The sequence below is a fragment of the Trifolium pratense genome, linkage group LG3, assembly GCF_020283565.1.
Source record: "Trifolium pratense cultivar HEN17-A07 linkage group LG3, ARS_RC_1.1, whole genome shotgun sequence".
Classification (NCBI taxonomy): Eukaryota; Viridiplantae; Streptophyta; class Magnoliopsida; order Fabales; family Fabaceae; genus Trifolium; species Trifolium pratense.
The window spans coordinates 33,757,832-33,781,212 of record NC_060061.1 but is presented as its reverse complement, the minus strand read 5'-3'; positions in this window follow the sequence as shown (position 1 = coordinate 33,781,212).

The window sequence follows — 23,381 nt, the reverse complement described above, 5'->3', positions numbered from 1 at the left end:
AAAAAATATTGGTTTTTGTATCCAAACAGACCGTAGGAGATCACTTGTTAAGAAGATTCGTCGTATGTTGAAGTTAGATTGGGAAGATAGCATAAATCTAATTAGCTGGCGAATACATTAGCCAATATGGTTGTTCCTTGATCTCTAGTTTTGTTTTTCTTATTATCCGAGTGCTTTTAGGCATATATTGTTAACAGATGTTTTTAATTTGGTTCTAATATTGTTAAACTGATTGCGAGTCCTTGAGAACGACCAAGGTTAACCACCTTGTACTACTATTTTTTTGAATTTATTTTGATCACGGAACAACAGTGATCACAATACAAATAATGGTTTAACAAGTATAATTATAAAAAACTCTTGTAGATGCAACAATAATATTTTAGAAGAAATGCGTGTGTATTAAAAAAATAATGAAATGTATTAAGAGAACTCTCAAAATCATAAAACTTGATTTAAATTAACGGGAGAGACTAAATGAATAAAATCTTTTGAATTTTGAGAAACTGAGTTCAAGCAAAAAAAACTTAATATGACTTAAACATATAAACACAATAATTGGTAGAACTAAAATCTTATTTAAATCGTATTCATTTATTGTATAAATTGTTTTGATGCCTAGAATTTGGGTTTCTGTGCAGTCGGTCCTCTAACGCGCCCATAACCTGCCCAATTATTGTGACTCGGCGGTTCGGCTGATATTGGAGCATAATCTATGGAGAAAAATCCAGAATCCAAATTATCTTCCCCTTCTTTTATCTTAAACATTTCAGCATGTACTTCACTATGTTCTTGAGCTTTGTTGGCATCTTCGCTACTTTGGTTGCTTCGTTCTTTTAATACTCTTGCTGCATAAAAAAATAAATAAACTTAATACAAACTAATTAACAAGGAAATAACAAATTTTAAATTTTCGAAATCCAATGTTCTAATATTTTTTTAGCTATGGAAATTTGAAGCAAAAAATACCTCTAACTTGAGTATGGATTGAGAAGAAGCAGAAGAACACAAAAATCACAAGAAAGCATTTGTTTTGTGTAGCAACCATCTTAAAACAATTAATATAGACTTGCACGTTCTAGCTCTATGATTTTTTTTCCTCTTGTCTTGAATATACTATATGGATATGCTAACTTTACGTCATATATATATATATATACACACACGCATTTTGACAGCATCTTAGCTACCTAGTTAATTGGTGATTTTACTAAAAATCAGAATAACATAAAATTTATGTAACTGGTAATATTACATTGAAATATTCAATGTTATAGCAATACATTGAGAATCATAGTAATATTACATCGAATATGTACACAAAAAAGAATTATACATTGAAATATTATTGTTTTACAAGGATACATTGAATATTATTTTTATTATTATTATTATAATTGTTACTATTTATTAGTTGGAAAATATTTATTACATTTAAATAGCCGTCGATATTTATCTATTTTTGACTTCTCTCATACTAGTGTTAGCATGGATAAAATTGCAAAATTTATAAGGCGACCACATAAAGTCACCGCATATGTTTGTAAGCTATCCCAGCTGGACACTCCGGATTATATGTGTGGCTGATCCTCTAAACATGGGGGGCCCTACTACAATAAAACTCTAAAATTCTTTTATATAAGCATTCATACACAAATTTCAATGTATGATATATGCGCCTCCAATTTAGCATTTCTTTACCTCATTCAAATATTGACTTGAGCGTCGGAGTGTTAACATTTTAGCAGGTACTTTTCCCCTCCAAACGGAGGAATCACACCAATCATCATCACCCATGAGCTCTACCGGCTGAACTTTCACCATTGAGACTATCATTTTTTAACGCCTCAGTTCACTAACACGATTTTTTTTTGTGTTATGAGAGTTGAGTGTTTTAAAAGTATTGAGCTCAATTCTTGCTCATAATATATTGGGAAATTACTAATATAACTCAGGTATTTTTATTATTGATGGTGGATCTGCAAGTGCACAGAATCGCAACTAAGTAAAAAAGTGATAAGTTATCGCTCTCCACATGGATTGTGCCAGAATTACTAGTTTCGCTTAGGAATAGTTTTGCATTCGCTTTGTTGTTTAGAGATAGTTGTGCGGGTAAAAGTGAAACATAGTGTTAGGGCCTTGTTGGTTATACAATAGTGTTAGAACTTTTAAGGAGAGTTTGTCATCCATTTGAGTCTCACAAGACGCGAAAGATTAATCTCTGAAGCTGCGTGCGGAGGATTTTCAGTTTACACTTAAAAAAATATTGGTTTTTGTATCCCTATAGACCGTAGGAGATCACTTGTTAAGAAGATTCGCCGTATGTTGAAGTTAGATTGGGAAGATAGCATAAAACTAATTAGCTGGCGAATACATTAGCCAATATGGTTGTTCCTTGATCTCTAGTTTTGTTTTTTTTATTATCCGAGTGCTTTTAGGCATATATTGTTAACAGATGTTTGCAACCTCTAGCTTTATTTAAGTATAATTTTTTTTTTTTGAGCTTAGACCCTTTTTTTTTATTTCAGTATAATTTTGGCAGCATCTATAGCTACCTAGTTAACCGGTGATTTTACTAAAAATGAGAATAAGGGTGTGTTTGGTAAGGCCAATAAGCTAGCTTATAGCTTATTGGCCTAGCTTATAAGCTTGTTAGAGGTGTTTGGTAACAAGCTTCTCTAATTAGCTTATAGCGTTTTTTGAGATGCTATTTCAAGTAGCGTTTGAGCTTATAGCTTATGGCTTTTTACATTTTGTTCCAATTTTACCCAAAATATATTATTTTTAATAATTTTTATTTTTTTTTCAAAAAAATTAACTACCCAAGTTTAGGAACAATAACTGCATTTGGTCTTGTTGAATTTTATTTTCAACGGAATACTTTTGTAGCATATTAATATTTATTTATTTCTTTTTACATATCTACTATTTTAAATAAGGCGATATAATTTTCCATTAAAAAATTAAAAAAAAATCTGATAATAAAGTTAAACAATTTTAGTTAAAAAATTTCAATTAAATTCATATACCACATTTATAATTTTCAAACTTTAATTTTAAATAAACTAAATATTTAAAATAAATTATACTTAAAAATGTTTATAAATATTAATTTTAAAAATAAAATTAAAGATGTACTTTTCTGTCATTTTATATTTATCAGTAACTTGAAAAGTTAATTTTACCAAACACTCCAATTTAAATTTATCAGCTTTTCAGCTATCAGCTATCAGCTAGTTTTTCTGCTATCAGCTAGCTTATCAGCTATAAGCTAGCTTAGGGGTGCTCAAATCCAAACCAATCCAAATAAAAACCGAAAACCGATCCAAAAAAACCGAAAACCGTAAAAAACCGAAGTTTTTTGGATGTGTTTGGATGTTCTTTTGTGAAAACCGCTGGATCGGATCGGATTTCGGATTGATTTCTTAAAACCGATCCAAACCGAACCAAACCGCATACATATATTTTAATATTTATTTATCTTTTTATTAGTATAAATATATATATTGAATTAACTTTTTTTTCATTTTAAATTTTGTTAATTAATTTAATCTATTTTAAATTTTGTTAATACTATATGTTAGTTTAATTTAATCTTTTTTTTTACTTTTTATATGTTTCGAATATAATTGGTAATTGTCATTCCAAAATATTAATTTTCAATATATTATATGTTATATTTTACATCAAACTTAATATTTATTTTGTCAAAAATGTCAAACTATTATTTTGTAGCATTTTTTATAATATTTATATTTATTAAAAAAATTACAATTTATAATTTGGATATCCAAAAACCGATCCAAATTAAACCGCATAATATTGGATCGGATTGGATCGGATTTTTTTTATTTGTCATCCAAAACCGAACCAAACCGCAAATGAATTTATTTTCGGATCGGATGAGTTTTTGCCTCAAAACCGATCCAAACCGAACCGCGAGCACCCCTAAGCTAGCTTATAGCTTAATTTTACCAACAGAGCCTAACATAAATCTATATAATTGGTAGTATTACATTGAAATATTCAGTGCTATAGCAATACATTAAGAATCATAGTGTTATAGCAATATGATCAGTGCACTTTTTAATCAGTCTGTGCTATGGCAATTTTACGACTTCTCCTGCTAACTTAGTGTTTTTATCATGTTTTGTGTTTAGAGTCTAGTTTTGCTATTATTTAAGATTTGCTATTTATTTTCGTAATAAACAGTAATTCGACACCTTCTCATTGTGCAGACTATAAATTGAGCTAGGAATATCGGAATAAAGCGCGGTCAGTTGCGTTGGAAAGATAAGACAAAGAGCTACAAATTTTGTGTTAAAGTCCAAAGCCAATTCAGAGCGCAAATGAGTCATATTTACTCGTTAATGTTTCATACTTACAAAGATTTAATTATTTTCAGCATAACTTATATTTTTCGGCCCAAATTGTTTTGTGGCCCATTTTACTTGATGTATAAAACCAAAAATATGACCTAGGTCAGGACTACTCTATCTTTCACGAAAAAAACAAAATAACCCTAGCAGCCACTGCCTCATGGAGAACTAAACTTTATTTTTGATCCGTTGGTGTAAGGAATCTTGTTCTTGATTCTTGAGGTTCGGTTTTAACATCAATTCATATGTTTATGCTTATCATATATCAATTTTTGTGTCTCTCTTTTATGTATGAGTTTGGTACAATTGATGCTTAATTATTTTGTTTCATATTCATATATTCACTATCGAGACTATTCGAATTCATTTATCGCTTGTTTAAATTAATTTGAATAGAAAATTGATATATGCTTTTTCGCTTGTAAAAAGGGCTGAATGAATTATTGTTATGATCTTATATGTGTTATCGGTGACGCTTGATCATCCCCAGAGTTAATTGAACACGTTGATGCTTAATCAACGATTCTTTATAGAATTGATTTTCGTTTGTTAAATTAGTTCTATAATCAGCAAAGCATAAACTAAACGAACAATCTTACGAGAACCTAGGAAAGATGATAAACAAGATTTCCTAAAACCAATGGATTGATTACCCTTATATTGATTAAATTCGTCATCTCTGTAACTGTTTTCATAAATCGAAAACCCCCAATTTCACAGTTTTTAATTTTGTTCTTGAAGGTGTGAAAACACAAGAAGGGGGGGTTGAATTGTGTTTTAGTCAAGTTTAAACCTTTTTCAAGTTCTTAACTTAACTACAACAGCAGCGGATAAATAACACAATAAAACAAGTTAAGAGAGAGAGAGAGAGAGATCACACAAGCAATTTATACTGGTTCCTCTCACAAAACGAGAGTAGTCCAGTCCCCTTGCACTTCCAAGGGATTTCACTATAATCACACAAGATTACACCTGCTCAAGCACACAAGCAAGAGACTTCACAACAATGCTCAAGCACACAAGCTTAAGACTTCACACTTAAGCACACAAGCTTAAGTTTCCTCAAGTAATAGTAAAGTATATGAAAATATACAAATGCTCTTAGATGAACCTAAAGAGAGCAAATACAAAGAGTACAGAGTATTTGACTAAAGTGCAAAAACACTTGATAAGAGGTTCAGAGCTTGTATACAGAATTCAGAGTTTGTTCAGCGCACGTTCAATCCTTAATAATTGTTGTTTTTATAATGCAGCTGATCCTTCTAGTATATATACCACCAGAAAAGAGTCGTTGCAAAAAGAACCGTTGGAGTTGATAATCTTTTGTCTTCAAGCAGTCTGTCTTGATGCAGTTTGTTTGTATCTAAACTGAGTAAGAGTTTCAGATACTTTGACTACTGCAGAGTGGACTTTCCTTATTCAGCTAACAGGTCTGAAGACCCACGTTCTCAAGTTAGGACAGACAAAACGAGAGTAGCTGAACTGATCAGGCTTGAAAGGTCCTTTTCTTCATTGGTAGAAGAGTTGACTTGCAAAGGGAATCTTTACAGCTTTCAAAGAAATCTTCAGAGGTTGATGAAACTTTAGTCACTCAAGAAGTTCTGAAGACTTCATCATCTGAAGGTTGTAACTTCTGAAGTCCAACATCTTCTGAGCGCTTGTGAACTTCTGAATTCACATCCTCTGAGCTTCATTCAGAGCTTATATCTGCGCACTTAAAATAAATTTTTAGTCCTTCCAATTGTTTATTAATACTTTGTTATCATCAAAACCTTTATAGATTTAGGGGCTAACATTTTTAAATCAATTTTGTTCCAACAATCTCCCCCTTTTTGATGATGACAAACATAAGTATTAATTGACAATTGTTGTTAAATTAACTTATCATGTTTCTCTTAGGTTTGTGAGGTTTGCAAGCTCCCCCTAAGATTGATACTCCTTAAAGCCAAAGCTTTAAGTTTTATCCATGATATTTTAATTTAGTATAAGATTAAGATAATTTGAAATAAAACAAATTTCATATCTTTCTTCAGAGTGAGAGGTTTGCAAGCTCTCCCCCTAAGTCTCATAAGGCTAAGTTAAAATTGCACTCTTAACTTATCCTTACTTATGAAATTTATTTCAGTTTCAACTAACTTAGTCTCCGCATTGAAATACGTAAGACCACTTAAAAGTAACAACTTATAACTTAACGGATAAAAGCGAGATAAAAGGCGTGGTTTCAGTTTTGAAACTTATCACTTATCAATTAATGCGTAACTACTCCCCCTTTTGTCATTATCAAAAAGTAAAAAAAATTTATATAACCAAGACAGACAAAGAAGAAGAGTGGTTGTTACAAAGGTGAATTTATTTCAAAGACAAAAAAAAAAAAAAACAACGCGCTTAAAAGTTTATAAAAAGGTGAACGAGTTAACATGCCTTCTTCACGTAAAAACAAGAATAAACGAGTAAATCAAGAGAGATTAGGAAGAATGAGAAGGTTTAGTTCACGCATCGCAGAGTTGCGGAGAAAGAAAGAAGACGAAAAACGCGAAGAAGATGAGAAAGATAAAGAAGACAGCAAGAAACCACAAGAGGCTGAGATTATAATCATCTCATCAGATTCTGAGGCTGAAGAGAATGAAGATGATGCTGACTATGTTGAGTTCTTGGCTAGCTATGTTCCAGAAGAAGAACAAGAAGAAGAAGAAGAAGAAGAAGAGCAAAACCCAGATCCCATAGAGATTTCATCAGAGGATGCTGAGGAGAAATCTGAGATTTCTTCTGAGTATTATCCATCTGATTAGGATTAGGTTGTCTTTTTCTTTTTCTTTGTACCAATGTACTCAACATGGTTAGATCGTTTTAAAAGCATCTTGTGTTCTTATGGTCTTATTTATCAAAGAAAATTAGCACAAAAAAAATAAAAAAAAACACATAACTAAGTGAAAATCCAAAAAGAAATTGTTCAGACAAAAAAAAAAATGAATAACAGGTTCAGAAGAAAAAAAATAATCAAGCAAAACATAAACAAAACATAAAGAAAATGTGCATAGAATCCTAGGGTTTCTTAAGGAAAGCTAAGAGTTGGTCAAATTTGTCATTCAGCGATCCCACATTGGAAACTAAGCCATCCACTTTGGATTCCAGGTTGAGGTGAGCTGTCCTTTGCCTTTCTAAACCTTCTTGTTGCTCCCTCAGAGCTTCTTGAAAGATCTGCAACTGATCAACAACCACAGGAGCTTGATCTTGATCTTCAACCAAAGGAGCCTTGCCTTTATCAGATGATTCACCTTCCTCTGGGTAATCGATCATCAGAACATCATCCTGATTCAGTACATCCAGTACATCCTCTTCTGGGGCATCCTCTTGATGTAGCTCATTGGCCAACTGGGCAACTCTAGCAGCAGCTTCTTCCAGACGTTCCTTCTCAACCCTGTGAGCTTCAAGACTCTGAAAGAGCTTGGAATCAATCCAGCAAACCTTGAAAGCAGATAAACGCTGTTCAGCAGCAGCAATGGCTTCAAGTTTGGCACGCTCAAATTTCTCATGACTATAAGAAGTCAATCTCTTCAACTCAGCCCTTGCCAAACTGTCCTTCATAAAGCTTATAACATCCAGATCTCTTCTTCCAACGACAGCCTTAATCTCTTCAGCAGCATCATCCAAAGCATTGCAAATCCTTGCCTTAATGCTTGACACTTCTAGGTCCACATCAGAAGGACATACTAAAAACCTGTCCTTTAACAGAGATAGTCTAACCAAGTCATCATGAAACTGAGTGGATAGATTACTAAAAGGGTTAGATGATGAGGGTGAAGGATTGGGAATGGTAGAGAGGTTTGGTGTTTCAGTAGCAGGGTTGTCAATAATAACAACTTCTGCCTCTGAAGGCTTGGGGGCACAAGTATGAATACGCTCAGGAGAAGTATATTCAGCACTTGGTTGAGGTTGAGGTTCAGGAAATGGTTCAGAAGTTGGTTCAGGGTTTGATTGTTCAGGAGATTTAAGTTGGGATGATGGTTCAGCAGGTTTAATTGGAGATGGTTGTTTTGTGGGAGAGGTTGGTTCAGTGATTGGAATATGTGATTTTGGTTCAGATGATGGAATGGTAGGTGTTTCTTTTTGTGATTGGGGTTGAGGTGAATTTGGTTTAGGAGGTGATGAAGATTTGTGGGTAAAGGTTTGATTATTGAGAGGGTCTGGACTAAGATGTTTTTCTAGTTCAGACAGAGGGTTATCAGAGGTTGGAATGATAGTGGGTTCAGGAAGAATAGTCCTAAGGGGTTTTGTATAACCTATCCCAATTTCAGCTTCATTAAAGACAAACTTAGAAGACTTACCTTTAGAAACAGGAACTTGTCTTCTACGAAGTTTGGCAGCAATAGTCTCTTCATCTGATTCAGTTTCATCTTCAGACTCAGATTCTTCAGATGAACTGTCTACCTCAACAACAATAGGCTCTTTGGAAGATTCCTCAGCAGCCTTGTTTGCAACTTCCTCATGTTTCTTCTTGGTTCTCTGTTCAGCATCAGCTTGCTCCACCTTAATCCTCTTCTGAGCCAAGAGATCTGGCTTAGGTTGATCAGCTTGAGAAACAACCTTTCTCTTAGGTCTCCTTGTAGGATTATACATATTTGCAGGAGCAGGAGGAATCATACTCCTATCAACAATGAATCCTTCTTTTCTGAGCACTTCCAAATAGTCCTGAATGATGTGCTCAGCATCAGCTTCTGAAATAACTGAATATCCATCCACATACAAACGATCTTCAAGACGAGCAGATAATTCTTGTGGAGGTGGAACTAGCTTTGTAGAAATAAGACGCATCTTGGTAAGGAAACTGGCATGTAGAATTTCAGGCGAGAACTTCTTCTCCACCAGTTCTGGATGAAATTTCTTTAAGTTCTGAACAACATGACCTTGATGCAGAAGGTCTGATAGCAGCCTGGGATAAACTATGGTTGTTTTCCTCTGAGATTTGCTAGCAAAGATTGCTTCACATATCCTTTCAAAAAAGTAGTCTCCAAGATTCACCTTCTTTCCTGTCAGAAGGAAATACAGCAGATGACGATGAGTCCAGGAGATTGTATCAGTCCCACCAACCCTTGGACTGATAGCTGCTAAGATGATCTTGAAAAGAACTCTGCATTCATCAGTCAGTCCTTTGACTTTGCCTTTCAATGAAAAATCAGTGCAGATGAGATGCAGAAGATCATCTCTGTATCTGGTATCCTTCTCAAATGCATCTAACTCTATCCCAGAGTTAGGCAAACCAAGTAAAGCATTGAAGTGAATAGGCGAGAATGCCATATTCATCCCACAGATATTAGACCTAATCTGTATACCAGTGAATTCCAACAGACCCATTTCCTTCCTAGTTTTTCCTTTCAGACTAGGATTCCTCTCAATTGCAGCAATTTCTTCCTTCTTAGCTTCATGCTTGTCAAAAACCTTAGCTTTCATCCAGAATTTCTTCAGCAAATCTGGATATATAGGACCATTAAGCATGTCGAAGTACTTATCCCATCCCTGAGTGATAAAGTACTTTTTAACGTCAAACCCATTGGCTTGTAGACCGTCGAAATCAACCATCTTCTCTGAAAGAAAAGTGAGTTCAGATTCTGGAAACTCCATCTCGTTCCCAACGATCTGAAGATTTTTGAACATAAACGGTGGAATCTTTGTTGACGAAGAAGATGAAGCACCAGCCATTGTTGGAGATTAGGGTAGGGTTTGGAACTAATGAGAGAGAAAGAAAGTTTGTTGAAGGTTTAGAGAGAAAAGAAAGTGTGGGTTGTGAAAGTGAGAAGTGTGCAAGTGTATTGTGTAAGTTTTATTTAAATGTACACAGTTAACACAAAAATAGCAAATTTGGGAAGTTACGCTAATTGACAGAAAGTTGAATACCAAAAATCATCATTAACCACCCACTACCTGACACACGTAGACCACGTGCAGAAATTTACTCGGTAACTGCTATTTTAATGGACAACTGTTCAGCAGAGAATACTAAACGTTTCCCACTTAAAATAGTTCAGAGCCTCTGAGATATTTAAAATTCTCTATCAGAGTTAAGTACTTCAGAGCTTGTGTTTCAGATGTTCTGAGACATAAGTTCTGATATACATAACCTCTTACACTTTAATTGCCAAAAAAAATTTCATTCAGAGATTGAAAACATGTTCAGATGTTTCTTTATAAAATCAAATCTTTCAACAGGTAAGGCTTTAGTAAATATGTCAGCCCATTGATTTTCAGTATCAACAAACTTAATATCTATAATGCCTCTCTGAACATAATCTCTGATAAAATGGTGTTTGATTTCAATATGTTTGGCTCTAGAGTGTAGGATAGGATTTTTAGATAAATGAATGGCTGCAGTATTATCACAATATAAAGGAATATTGTTACTGCTTACCTGATAATCTTCTAACTGATATTTTAACCAGAGTAGTTGTGTGCAACACTTAGCTGCTGAAATGTATTCTGCTTCTGCTGTAGACAAAGCTATAGTAGTTTGTCTTTTACTAGCCCAGGAGATAAGGTTTTCACCAACAAATTGACAATTGCCACTTGTGGATTTTCTTTCAATTTTATCTCCAGCATAGTCAGCATCACAGAATCCATTTAGCACATAATCATTGGATTTCTTATAGAGAAGTCCAAGATTGGTTGTTCCTTTCAGATACCTAAAGATTCTCTTTACAGCTGTAAGATGAGACTCTCTAGGATCTGACTGGAATCTTGCACATAAGCAAACACTGAATAAAATATCTGGTCTAGAGGCTGTCAGATAGAGTAAGGAACCAATCATACCTCTGTAGACCTTTTGATCTACTTTTCCTTCATCATCTGACTTGCTCATGTTGGTAGTTGAATGCATAGGAGTGTTCATTATCTTGCAGTCATCTAGGTTGAATTTCTTCAGAAGTTCTTTGGTGTATTTTGATTGATGAACATAAGTTCCTTCCTTCTTCTGATTGATTTGAATTCCAAGAAAGAATTTCAATTCTCCCATCATGCTCATTTCAAATTCATCCTGCATTATCTTAGAAAAATTCTTGCACAAGGAAGCATTAGTTGAACCAAAGATAATATCATCAACATAAATTTGAATGATTAAAATGTCTTCTTTGGTTGTTTTTCTAAAGAGTGTGCAGTCAACCTTTCCTTTCTCAAAACCCTTTTCAAGAAGGAAATTACTGAGTCTGTCATACCAAGCTCTTGGAGCTTGTTTCAGACCATACAGTGATTTCTTCAATTTAAAAACATGTTCTGGGTTTGAGACATCTTCAAAACCAGGAGGTTGCTTAACATACACTTCTTCAGAAATAAAACCATTTAGGAAGGCACTTTTAACATCCATCTGATACAAGGTTATTCCATGATTAACAGCATAAGATAGAAGTAATCTGATTGCTTCAAGTCTAGCAACTGGTGCAAAGGTTTCAGTATAGTCAATCCCCTCTTGTTGACTATAACCTTGTGCAACCAATCTAGCCTTGTTTCTTACCACTTCACCTTGTTCATTCAGCTTGTTTCTGAATACCCATTTTGTTCCAATAATGTTCTTGTGTGAAGGTTTGGGCACTAGAGTCCATACATCATTCCTTTGAAATTGATTCAGCTCTTCTTGCATTGCTACAATCCAAGCATCATCTTTCAGAGCTTCATCAATCTTTGAAGGTTCCATCATTGAGATAAGACCAACTAAAGATTCCTCATTTCTTAGTTGAGATCTTGTCTTCCTTGGACTATCCTTGTTGCCTAAGATCAGTTCCTCTGGATGTGATGATTTGTATTTGAAGGTATTTCTTGGGGGCTCATCATCTTCAGACTCATCAACATCAGGTTCAGCAGTTGCTTCAGTTCTTTGTTGTTCAGAGTCTGTAGGAACTGTTATGTTCAGAGGTTCTTCAGAGAATGGATGTTCTGAGTAGTTTGGAATATCTGAATATTGATCCTCTGATACCTGAAATCTAGACAGACCTTCCACAAGCTCTGACACTTGATCAGGCTCTTTGTCATCAAATTTGACATGCATAGTTTCTTCCACAGTGTGTGTTTCAGAAATATACAGTCTGTATGCTTTTGAGCATTCAGAGTATCCTATAAAGATACCCTTATAACCTCTAGCATCAAATTTCTTTAGATGGACTTTGTTGTTTAAGATATAACATGTACATCCAAACTGATGAAAATAAGAAATATCAGGTTTTCTTCCTTTGAACAATTCATAAGCAGTTTTGTTCAATTTAGATCTAATATAGATTCTATTTTGAACATAACATGCTGTGTTTACAGCTTCTGCCCATAAAAATTTCGCTACATTAGTTTCATGCATCATGGTTCTGGCCATTTCTTGCAGAGTTCTATTCTTCCTTTCTACAACCCCATTTTGTTGAGGAGTTCTAGGAGAAGAGAATTCATGCAAGATGCCATATTTTTCACAAAAGTTTTCAAAAGTTTCATTTTCAAATTCTCCACCATGATCACTTCTAACTTTTAAAATAGTGTAGCCTTTTTCATTTTGAATTTGTTTGCAGAAGATGCTAAACTCATCATAAGCTTCATCTTTTGTTCTTAAGAATTTTACCCAAGTCCATCTACTGTAATCATCAACAATTACTAATCCATACTTCTTTCCATTGATAGAGGCAGTGTGAACTGGCCCAAAAAGATCAATGTGAAGAAGTTCCAATGGTCTTGAAGTAGAAACAATGTTTTTAGATTTAAAAGATGATTTTGTAATTTTTCCTTTTTGACAAGAACCACAAAGTGTGATTGAGTGATATTTGATTTTTGGTAAACCTCTGACAAGATCAAGCTTACTAAGCTTAGAGATTAACCTCCAGTTAGCATGGCCTAACCTCTTATGCCAGATCCATTTTTCTTCACTCAGGGTCAAAAGACACAACACTTTTTGTTCATTCAAATCAGAAAGATTAATTTTATAAACATTGTTCTTTCTCAGACCTTTGAATATAATGGAGTTATCAGATTGTTTAGATACAGTACATGATTCCTTATTAAAGACAACTACATAACCATTGTCGCAAAATTGACTTATGCTCAATAAGTTATGTTTGAGTCCATCTACTAACCAAACATCATTAATAGATAGGGAAGAATTACCTACTGTACCTGTACCTATTATCTTTCCTTTTTGATTGCCTCCAAAGCCAACAGATCCTCCTTCTTTCATAGTCAGCTTAGAAAATAGTTGTTTGTCACCAGTCATATGCCTTGAACATCCACTATCCAGATACCATGAGTGTTTCATGATACTTCTTTGAGTGGCAGGCTGTATGAGAAACAACTTTAATCATTGCGGTAGAACTCTTCATCACAGTTAATGATAAAGTCATCCCAGTATTCTTCCTCTTCTTTTTTTAAGTTCTGATTGTTAACTTGAGAACTTGTCAGCCATTTGTCTAGGACATAAGCCCTTCTTCCTTTGCATAGGACTTGTTTCCATACTCTAGGTAGGACATATCCTTTCCTAGTTGGTAAATCTGAATGATACATTATTTCAGCTTTTGGTACCCATCTTCTGGGTCCACGCTTGTTAGTCCAAACATGCTTACTATGTTGTCTAGTGTTGGAGAAAGATCTTGGTTTAGAATAATAACCTTTTTGAAACCTTTTCTTTTGAAATCTGTCATAATTCCAGGATTTGGATTGTTTATGATTCCAGGGTTTGTATTTATCATCAATCCCATGTTCTGATTGATTATATCTACTGACTCTAGAATCATAAATAATCTGAGTCCTGTACTTCATCTGAGATTTAGAATTTTTTCTTTTAAAAACTTCTGATCTTTTAGATTGACTAACTTCAGGTACTGAAGTTCCTTTGGATCCAGAATTTGAAGTCTCAGATGTTGAAGCTTTCAGAACATCTGAACTAATGTTTTCAGGTTCTGAACAACTTCTATCTTCTGAACTTTTCTTTCCAGATCCTGAGGCACTTGGTTCCTCTGAGCTGTCAACTTCTAAATCACTCAGATCATCTTTGTCATTTTCAACAATACCAGGATTCTTTCCCTCTTCACTTGGTGGAACAACATAATAAACCCAAGATTTTCCAACCTTTTTGGCAAAGGTCTTCAGCTTTGAATATGTTCTACCATATTCATAGCCAAGTCCTTCTCCTCTATGTCTCAAAACATTATAAATTCTACTAGCAGCTTTGCTCTTCCCAAGGTTGAGATGCACAAACTGTTGAAGAGCTATTTCCTGCTCATCAATAGGTTTGTGACAAACAGCACAACCCTTTTCAAAGTCATTTACTCTATTCAGAGTTTCTTGATATAGACCTTGAAAATGTTCTGCTTGTTCAGTCAGGGTGTTAAGTTTTTCTTGTAAAACTTTTTGTTTACTTAACACTCTGAGATGTTTCTCAATGACCTTGTTAAGTGCAGTTATAAGTTGAGATTTAGAACAATCAGAAAATACCTCATCTTTTACTTCAGAATCTGATTCTGATTCTGATTCATCTTCTGAGTCTGCATCTGAGTCAGCTGAAGCCATCAGGGCTAGATTTGCCTCTTCTTCTTCCTCAACTTCTTCCTCAGATGATAGCTCTTCAAAAGTAGCCATCAGACTCTTTTTCAATTTGCTCTTAAATTGTTGCTTCTTTGAGCTGTATCTTTTGCTTTTGTCTTTAGCAGACATTTCTGGACAATCAGCAATAAAGTGTCCTGGCTTCTTACAGTTGAAGCAGTTCTTCTGATCATCCTTTTTGCTGACAAAATTTCTGGAGCTGTTACCTCTGAAATTTCTTTTGTTAAATCTGTTCCATTGCTGAAACTTGGTGAATAAAGCAAATTCATCTACACCCATTTCCTCCTCTTGACCATCTGCAGAAGATTCTTCTTCAATGTCAAGAAGCTGAGTCTTAAGAGCTTTAGAAGGAGTCCTAGTTGACTGTAAAGCCACAGACTTGGACTTCTTCTTAGCTTCTGAATCAGCATTCAGAACCATCTCATGGCTTCTGAGATTGCTTATCAGAGCCTCAAGACTCAGAGTCTTGAGATTTTGAGCTTCCTCTATTGCAGTGACCTTAGGTCTCCAAGCAATAGGAAGACTTCTCAGAATCTTCTGAACATGGTCATAGGTGGAATAACTTCTCTTAAGAGCTTTAAGACCAGATACAAGGATTTGAAACCTTGTAAACATAGTCTCAATGTTTTCATCTTGTTGCATAGTGAATAGTTCATATTGCCTTATCAAGAGACTAGCCTTAGCCTCTTGAACCTTTTCATTACCATCATAGGTAGCACACATAGAGTCAAAGATAGATTTAGCAGTAGACTTGTTCTCTATTCTGACATAATCCTCATGTCTAATAGCACCAACCACAATGTCCTTTACTCTATGATGCTTAGTGTAGGTTTTTAAGTTAGCTGGTGTGAGTAACTTTCTATGCTCAATGGACAATCTTCCATGTTCATTTAAGTTTTCAAAAGTTACTCCCAGCTCAACCAAATCCCACAACTCATGATCAATAGCAGTAATATTGTTATACAGTCTTTCCTTCCACCACTCAAATAATGATGCATCACCATTGAATATAGGGGCTTTTCTATTGCCACTATGTTCATGTGATTCATTACTTAAGTAGTCAAAACCAAAGGCATTTCTTGGACCACCACCAGCACCACTGGCCTCACCGGCTTCACTGGTAGTTCTAGTACTACTATCGTCTCCTCCAGACATAGTGTTCTCACAAGATCTTTACTGTCTCACTGTTAAGTGAAAGTAACAGACCAGAGCTCTAGATACCAATTGAAGGTGTGAAAACACAAGAAGGGGGGGGTTGAATTGTGTTTTAGTCAAGTTTAAACCTTTTTCAAGTTCTTAACTTAACTACAACAGCAGCGGATAAATAACACAATAAAACAAGTTAAGAGAGAGAGAGAGAGAGAGATCACACAAGCAATTTATACTGGTTCCTCTCACAAAACGAGAGTAGTCCAGTCCCCTTGCACTTCCAAGGGATTTCACTATAATCACACAAGATTACACCTGCTCAAGCACACAAGCAAGAGACTTCACAACAATGCTCAAGCACACAAGCTTAAGACTTCACACTTAAGCACACAAGCTTAAGTTTCCTCAAGTAATAGTAAAGTATATGAAAATATACAAATGCTCTTAGATGAACCTAAAGAGAGCAAATACAAAGAGTACAGAGTATTTGACTAAAGTGCAAAAACACTTGATAAGAGGTTCAGAGCTTGTATACAGAATTCAGAGTTTGTTCAGCGCACGTTCAATCCTTAATAATTGTTGTTTTTATAATGCAGCTGATCCTTCTAGTATATATACCACCAGAAAAGAGTCGTTGCAAAAAGAACCGTTGGAGTTGATAATCTTTTGTCTTCAAGCAGTCTGTCTTGATGCAGTTTGTTTGTATCTAAACTGAGTAAGAGTTTCAGATACTTTGACTACTGCAGAGTGGACTTTCCTTATTCAGCTAACAGGTCTGAAGACCCACGTTCTCAAGTTAGGACAGACAAAACGAGAGTAGCTGAACTGATCAGGCTTGAAAGGTCCTTTTCTTCATTGGTAGAAGAGTTGACTTGCAAAGGGAATCTTTACAGCTTTCAAAGAAATCTTCAGAGGTTGATGAAACTTTAGTCACTCAAGAAGTTCTGAAGACTTCATCATCTGAAGGTTGTAACTTCTGAAGTCCAACATCTTCTGAGCGCTTGTGAACTTCTGAATTCACATCCTCTGAGCTTCATTCAGAGCTTATATCTGCGCACTTAAAATAAATTTTTAGTCCTTCCAATTGTTTATTAATACTTTGTTATCATCAAAACCTTTATAGATTTACGGGCTAACATTTTTAAATCAATTTTGTTCCAACAGTTCTAATATTGTTAAACTGATTGCGAGTCCTTGAGAACGACCAAGGTTAATCACCTTGTACTACTATTATTTTGAATTTATTTTGATCACGGAACGACGGTGATCACAATACAAATAATGGTTTAACAAGTATAATTATAAAAAAAAACTCATGTAGATGCAACAATAATATTTTAGAAGAAATACGTGTGTATTAAAAAAAAATAATGAAATGTATTAAGAGAACTCTCAAAATTATAAAACTTGATTTAAATTGACGGGAGAGACTAAAAGAATAACATCTTTTGAATTTTGAGAAACCGAGTTCAAGCAAAAAAAACTTAATATGACTTAAACATATAAACACAATAACTGGTAGAACTAAAATCTTATTTAAATCGTATTCATTTATTGTATAAATTGTTTTGATGCCTAGAATTTGGGTTTCTATGCAGTCGGTCCTCTAACGCGCCCATAACCTGCCCAATTATTGTGACTCGGCGGTTCGGCTGATATTGGAGCATAATCTATGGAGAAAAATCCAGAATCCAAATTATCTTCCCCTTCTTTTATCTTAAACATATCAGCATGTACTTCACTATGTTCTTGTGCATTGTTGGCATCTTCGCTACTTTGGTTGCTTCATTCTTTTAATACTCTTGCTGCATAAAAAAATAAATAAACTTAATACAAACTAATTAACAAGGAAATAACAACAATTAAATATTCGAAATCCAATGTTCTAATATTTTTTTAGCTATGGACATTTGAAGCAAAAAATACCTCTAACTTGAATATGGATTGAGAAGAAGTAGAGGAACACAAAAATCACAAGAAAGCATTTGTTTTGTGTAGCAACCATCTTAAAACAATATAGACTTGCACGTTCTAGCTCTATGATATTTTTTCCTCTTGTCTTGAATATACTATATGGATATGCTAACTTTAGGTCATATATATATATATATATATATATATATATATATATATATATATATATATATACGTACACGCATTTTGGCAGCATCTTAGCTACCTAGTTAATTGGTGATTTTACTAAAAATGAGAATAACATAAAATTTATGTAACTGGTAATATTACATTGAAATATTCAATGTTATAGCAATACATTGAGAATTATAGTAATATTACATCGAATATGTACACAAAAAAGAATTATACATTGAAATATTATTGTTTTACAAGGATACATTGAATATTATTTTTATTATTATTATTATTATTGTTACTATTTAATAGTTGGAAAATATTTATTACATTTAAATATCCGTCGATATTTATCTATTTTTGACTTCTCTCATACTAGTGTTAGCATGGATAAAATTGCAAAATTTATAAGGCGACCACATAAAGTCACCGCATATGTTTGTAAGCTATCCCAGCTGGACACTCCGGATTATATGTGTGGCTGATCCTCTACACATGGGGGGGCCCTACTACAATTAAACTCTAATATTCTTTTATATAAGCATTCATACACAAATTTCAATGTATGATATATGCGCCTCCAATTTAGCATTTCTTTACCTCATTCAAATATTGACTTGAGCGTCGGAGTGTTAACATTTTAGCAGGTACTTTTCCCCTCCAAACGGAGGAATCACACCAATGATCATCAACCGTGAGCTCTACCAGCTGAACTTTCACCATTGAGACTATCATTTTTTAACGCCTCAGTTCACTAACACAATTTTTTTGTGTTATGAGAGTTGAGTGTTTTAAAAGTATTGAGCTCAATTCTTGCTCATAATATATTGGGAAATTACTAATATAACTCAGGTATTTTTATTATTGATGGTGACTTTGCAAGTGCACAGAATCGCAACCAAGTAATAAAGTGATAAGTTATCGTTCTTCACAGGGATTGTGCCAGAATTACTAGTTTCAGTTAGGAATAGTTTTGCATTCGCTTTGTTGTTTAGAGATAGTTGTGCGGGTAAAAGTGAAATATAGTGTTAAGGCCTTGTTGGTTATACAATAACGTTAGAACTTTTAGGGAGAGTTTGTCATCCATTTGAGTCTCACAAGACGCGAAAGATTAATCTCTGAAGTTGCGTGCGAAGGATATTCAGTTTACACTTAAAAAAATATTGGTTTTTGTATCCCTATAGACCGTAGGAGATCACTTGTTAAGAAGATTCGTCGTATGTTGAAGTTAGATTGGGAAGATAGCATAAAACTAATTAGCTGGCAAATACATTAGCCAATATGGTTGTTCCTTGATCTCTAGTTTTGTTTTTCTTATTATCCGAGTGCTTTTAGGCATATATTGTTAACAGATGTTTGCAACCTCTAGCTTTATTTCAGTATAATTTTTCTTTTTGAGCTTAGACCCTTATTTTTCTTTATTTCAGTATAATTTTGGCAGCATCTATAGCTACCTAGTTAACCGGTGATTTTACTAAAAATGAGAATAACATAAATCTATATAATTGGTAGTATTACATTGAAATATTCAGTGTTATAGCAATACATTAAGAATCATAGTGTTATAGAAATACAAATAATGGTTTAACAAGTTTAATTATAAAAAACTCCTGTAGATGCAACAATAATATTTTAGAAGAAATGTGTGTGTATTAAAAAAATAATGAAATGTATTAAGAGAACTCTCAAAATCATAAAACTTGATTTAAATTGACGAGAGAGACTAAAAGAATAACATCTTTTGAATTTTGAGAAACTGAGTCCAAGCAAAAAAAAACTTAATATGACTTAAACATAAAAACACAATAATTGGTAGAACTAAAATCTTATTTAAATCGTATTTATATTATTGTATAAATTGTTTTGATGCCTAGAATTTGGGGTTCTATGCAGTCGGTCCTCTAACGCGCCCATAACCTGCCTAATTATTGTGACTCAGCGGTTCGGCTGATATTGGAGCATAATCTATGGAGAAAAATCCATAATCCAAATTATCTTCCCCTTCTTTTATCTTAAACATTTTAGCATGTACTTCACTATGTTCTTGAGCTTTGTTGGCATCTTCGTTACTTTGGTTGCTTCTTTCTTTTAATACTCTTGCTGCATAAAAAAATAAATAAATGTAATACAAACTAAAAGGAAATAACAACAATTAAATATTCGAAATCCAATGTTCTAATATTTTTTTAGCTATGGACATTTGAATCAAAAAATACCTCTAACTTGAATATAGATTGAGAAGAACAGAGTAACACAAAAATCACAAGAAAACTTTTGTTTTTTGTAACCATCTTAAAACAATATAGACTTGCATGTTCTAGCTCTATGATTTTTTTTCCTCTTATCTTTAATATACTATATGGATATGCTAACTTTAGGTCATATATATATATATATATATATATATATATATATATATATATATATATATATATATATATATATATATATATATATATATATATATATATATATATATATATATACACACACACATTTTGGCAGCATCTATAGCTACCTAGTTAATTGGTGATTTTACTAAAGTGCACAGAATTGCAACCAAGTAATAAAGTGATAAGTTATCGTTCTCCACAGGGATTGTGCCAAAATTACTAGTTGTTTAGAGATAGTTGTGCGGGTAAAAGTGAATTGCAGGAAAGTAAATGACTGAAAAATAAAGTAAAGGTGTGTGTGTGTCCATGCGGGGTGGTTAAGTGTTTTCGAATTCCTCCCTTACTCCTACTTGGTGGTTAATTCTCTTGTTCCCCTCTATCAGGATTAGTCTTATAAAATAGGTTTAGAAGCACTCGTTCCCTATTTCTATTAAAAATTGGTCAGAGCCTAATTTAGGTTGCCTTACTCTGCTTAAATATCCTCACCCCAGTCGGTTTCACTTTTTCGTTTAAACTTAGGTATCCTTACCCTTAAGGCTCAATGTGTCGCAAGATGTCATGTGTGCCTCAAACTAGTCCTAACTCTGACTTTAGGTTGAATTTATCATTTTGACTAAGCTTTAATCATATACTAAGACCTCAGATACTGAATTTAATGGTCTCATGTTGGACCTTAGCACACTGTCCTTCGTTCGGGATAATTAGTTTCGTTTCCTATCCGATATCCACTAAGGGCCCGTTTAGTGCGCATGATAGGATAGTGACAGGATAGGATATACAACAGGATAGTGATAGGATAGGATATCAGCAGGATAACAGTTATCCTCAGTTATCCTATCCTGTGTTTGGTGCACACAGGATAACAAACATGATAACTATTATATCATATTTTTAATACATATTTGTTCATACCAATATGATAAGATACATAACATATTTAAATGACAAAATTACCCTCGTAAAACAATTGTTATTTGTTAAAAATTATATTGTAATACTTTGAATTTTATAAATATAAATATAAATAAGTAATTGTACAAAAAGAAAAAGTAATCAAATAACTTTAAATTTTAAATACAAATCATGAGAAAATAAACAAATTAAGTTTTTTATATGAATCATGATCAAATTAATAACTCAATTATACATGTTAGATAAGCTAAATAAATATATGATATATGTAAATAATAAAACTACCATTGCAAAAGAATTATATTTAAGTTGTTATTAAATTTAAATTAATATTCTTATTTTGCAATTTTTTAATAATTATTTTAATTTAAAATATTGTAATTTTAGGAGAATTTTGATTTTTTAGATTATATAAATTACAAAATTACCCTTGTGAGAAAATCACATATATATTTAAAAATTAATTATTTTATTATTAATTTACTATCAAATTATTTTATTAATTTTCAATTTTTTATTTTAAAATATATTTTATAGAATAAATCAACGATTTTTTTTTCTTATCATATCCTGCTGGTAACCCAGCTCAAATTCAGGATAAGGATTTTAACTAGAGAAACAGGATAGGATAAGCTTCAGGATTAACTTATCATATCCTGTTGTGTCACCAAACACTGGATTGAGACAGGATATGATATAGTTATCCTATCCTGTCTCTTATCCTGTGCACCAAACGGGCCCTAATTTCCTTAGAGTTTATTCTAATGTGATCAGTATTAAAATAAAGAATAAAAACCGAACGATAAAAGAGTGTCAATAGGAACAATTGAATTTATACCCAAATTATACAAAACCAAGCATTCGTAAGGGAGTTCCTCGACTCCCTTAAAAAGGTAGCTCGGTTGATAACTTGGTAATATCCTGCTTCTACATACTGAGGATGCGGGTTCTATCCTCAAAGCTGCATTTTTCTTGCATTTTGTCCTTTTTCTTTTAAAAAAATCATTTTTAATTTTCATGGTTTGAACCCACACCTTTAGGGACCCAAACATTGTTTCGAACCACTAAAGCAAATATATATTTTAATAAAATATGGATTTTGTGTCAAAAAAAAAGTATTGATTTAAATTTTTTGACAAAATTATTTTGCAGATCCTTTATCTTTTTTTTGTAATACTTTGATCATTTATCATTTTTTTATAACACTTTAATCCGTTATCTTATTCTTTTTATAACACTTTGGTCCTATTTTGCCTAAAAAAAATTATGATCAAATTTTTACTTATTTCGCGGCCCACCCTAAATTTTTTTTCCCGATTCCGCCACTCATCGTACGCAGAAAGGGCTTGGCGTTTTAATTACCAATGAATTATTTTATACACATTCTCTTCAGTTCAACATCAGTTCAAAATTACCAATGGATTATTTTATACACATTCTCATATTGTAGATGATGTGCTACATCGCTAAATCATTTAGTTGAAATATGGTGCTATTTATTTATAGGACCTATATCTTATGCTCTCCGCACATTAATTGAATAATTGTTATCATCCCTTATATCTTGAACTCTTTGAAGAATAATATGAGTTAACTTGGTTTGTGTCTAAAAAAAATCATTTTCTATACCTCGATGAGTTTATCAAACTTATCTTTAACTTATTCTTTGAAAGTAATTGATCTTTTGATGAGGAGAAACATAATCTTAGAATGATAGGATCGTCTATTCAAGTATCGAAAATTCTATGATCACCAATAAAATTCTTCTATGATTTTGTATCAAAAATAGCGTACAATGTATTATAAAATTTCAGTACAAATTGTCCATATATTATACCAAAAATTGTGAACTATTTAATTGTGAATCGGTGGTTTCCTTGATGCTGGAGTATAATCCATGGAAAAA